This window comes from Schistocerca nitens, chromosome 4, assembly GCF_023898315.1.
Source record: "Schistocerca nitens isolate TAMUIC-IGC-003100 chromosome 4, iqSchNite1.1, whole genome shotgun sequence".
In the NCBI taxonomy this organism is placed as follows: domain Eukaryota; kingdom Metazoa; phylum Arthropoda; class Insecta; order Orthoptera; family Acrididae; genus Schistocerca; species Schistocerca nitens.
The window spans coordinates 868987376-868990694 of record NC_064617.1 but is presented as its reverse complement, the minus strand read 5'-3'; positions in this window follow the sequence as shown (position 1 = coordinate 868990694).

The following is a 3319-nucleotide window of genomic DNA, read 5'->3' as shown; positions in this document are numbered from 1 at the left end:
ATAGTTTATCTGACCAGATGGCGAGGAGAGCTGTGTCAGAGAGTAGATTGGCGCTGACCAGGGCACGTAGCTGTCTCCAGAGCTGGGAAGGTTTTTTGTTGCCTAGTTGCTTGACATGGAGCACTTGCTGTATTGCTGCCTCAGTTGAGCGTGCATGCCGACGTAGAACTGTCTTTTTGGCTAGAGTGTACCAGGTAGATGAGTCCGGCATGTCGACCAGGTCAGCAAACAAGTCCTCCTGGTCGTGCAGGTGGGTGATGAGGCACAGAAACCTGGTTGACTCGTCGAGTTTGTAATGGTCGAACACTTTGTCCACAATTTTGAACCAGGTTGTAGCTCTGTCGGGATTAAACGGCGACAGCGTCGGTAAGCGTTGTAGAATGTTTGGAAGAACAGTTTGAGTTGACTTCGTCTTGGCACTGCCTGAATCGAGCTGTTGCTGCTGTAGTATTCCAGGATAGTGTGCCTCCAGGGGATGTGGCAACGACGGCTGTTCGGGTGGTAGCGTGAAGGTGACACATTGTGGTTGAGCGCAATCCATCACGAAGCGGAAGGTCGACGCGGGTGAGACGCTGTAATGTGTCAATTGTGGTTGCGGAAGCTCAACACGTTGCGGGTGTGTTCGCATTGATGCGTCGCGGAAAACCAACATGGATGAGGCACTGAGATGTGTCGAGAACGGTAGCGGAAGCTCGACTGGAACCGGTGCGGGGGCGACAGGTGAGAAAAAGTTCAAAGTTTGAAAACGCGTGTTAGTCCACGGAAAGCTTGACGTATGACCAGAGCTGGGGCCACCTGTGTTGTAGGGAGCCTGTGGTGGTGCGGGCTGTCCAGAAGCACAGTGTAGGAAATGATGTCGAACATGGGACGAGGTCTGTGAATGTTCACTGTTCATAGTCACTCCACTCAAAACGGTGTGCGGATAAGGTGAATGTCGTGGCACAAAACACTGAGGCGTAGCAGTGGGACGGAGGTGGGGTCAGGCACAGATAACAAGTAATTGTTCCTGTTGCAGGACGAGGTATCGAAGTAGGGAGGCATGTACTGATGCTGAACTGAGGCAGGTGTGGGCGAGGTCGGATTCTGAGGAGGTTGACCTGTGGACAAAGCAGTTCCGGCCACGTGACAGGTATCCGTGTGGTACTGCACAGATTTTGGCGTGGCAAATCGTTGTCCTGGTGGTAGTAGGTTGTCCGACGAAGCATTTGCAGAAATCGGCACTGCACGGAGATCCGTAAGAGGTAACTGCACAGTCGATGAGGGAGGGCACACATGGCAGGAACAAAGGCGTTTGATAGCTGGAGTCGTGCGCACTCCTAACCTCACTTATTGTTGCAGGCTAGAAAACGTCCAGCGAAATCGGTGGAATCATTGAGTGAGAGGCATTATGTTGCAGTCCTGGCGGGTGTAAAATGCCTGCAACACGATGCATGTCGATCACAAAATCCGGCGTTAGGCGCTGGGCCGAAGTCATTGTTTGAATGCTGTGTCAATGTAATACATGCAAAAAACCGACGTGGAGGTCACGGACACAGTAAAATGGCGAAAACGAAAGACATTACAACTTGGGGTCACCAGTGAGGAGTTTGTTTTGGTTGGTTACACCAAACAACACCCATTTAGCAGTAGTTCAGTTATTCACCTAAACACATGCAATGCTCACAAAGAACTGAACATGGCGGAACAGCCCAAAGACAATGCTCAGAGTCCAAAGACAATGCTCAGAGTCCAAAGACAAACGCATATCAATGCTGGTGTCGACCTCATCGGCGCCACAAGGCCGACAGCAATGGATTGTGAAGAAGGCAAGAGAATTTCAGAAATATGTTTATGGATTATGTGATAAAGCCTTTCACTGTGTCAACCACAATAAACTATGGCAAGTACTCAAAAGCATTTGAGTACCAGATCACCTCATTTACCTCATATGGAATTTATACTCTGACCCAGACACCACAGTGAAAATCCATATATGGATCAAATAGGTGGGTCAAGATTCAGAATGGAGTATGGTAAGGTGTTACTCAAAAACGGGTGAGTAACAGATCACCTTATTTACCACATATGGAATTTATACTCCGACCAAGAAGCCACAGTGAAAAACCATATATGGAGCAACTAAGTGGGTCAAGATCCAGGAACGAGTATTGCAAGGTTGCATACTGTCACCTTATTTATTCAATCTGTATGCAAAGCACATTATGAGTAATGTCAAACTAGATTAAGAAGAAACTGGATTTAAAATAGCTGGGATATAAACAAGTGCAAGAGAAGAAGAGTTAAAGATCCTCTGATGGAAGGTGAAAGAATCAAGTGCAAAGGCTGGTCTAAAGCTGAACATCAATAAAATGAAAATTGTGCCAACTACCCCTATCGCTTCATGGCATATGAGAGGAGAAACAATGTAGGTAGTTTCTATGTTCAGTTATCTTAGCTCTCAGATTTCTGTTGCTAACAATGACTGTAGCCACAAATCAAGAGGTACTTGTTACTTGGCGGAAAGGCAATGTCCAACCTTGACAATATTTTAAGGAGCAGAAACACAGCTTTAACGAAGATCCATATAGTAAGGGCTAGTGTTCCAGTTGTGATGTACAGAAATGAAACCTGGATGATAAGAAAGGATGGACAGCATAGAAAGACACCTTTGAATTGTGGCATTGTAAGAAATTCCTTAGAGTCCCATAGACTGCAAAGGGAATGAACAGATCAGCATTACCTCAAATGAAAGCAACAAGTCTGACACTCAAACGAAAACTGACCTAGTTTGGACACGCTATGAGAAGACATGATGTTCTGGAAAAGATGTTAATGCTGGGGAAGATCAAAGGCACAAGGAGAAGAGGGCAGTAGAGAATGAAATGGGTGAATAGCATCATAGGAGTAATGGATTTCAACCTGGAAAGTCTGCAGAATAAAGTCCAGGCCAGAAGAAATTGGCGTTCTTTAGTTTATGGGAGCACAGAGTCAGAATTACACTTTCTTCTTTCGCCTTCTGTAAGAGGATCTTTAACTTTTCCTCACTTCTTGCCATCAGTATGGCATCAACTGAAATCTAAGGTTATTATTTCAGCTATTTTAATTCTAGTTTCTTCTTCATCTAACCTGACATTCCTCACAATGTGCTCTGCATACAGATTGAATAAATAAGGTGATAGTATGGAGCCTTGCCATACTGCTGTCTGAATCTTGACCCACTTAGTTTATCCATATACGGTTTTCATTGTGGCTTCTTGGTCAGTGGATAAACTCCGTATGAGGTAAATGAGGTGATCTGGTTCTCGCATGCTTTTGAGCACTTCCCAATGTTTATTGTGGT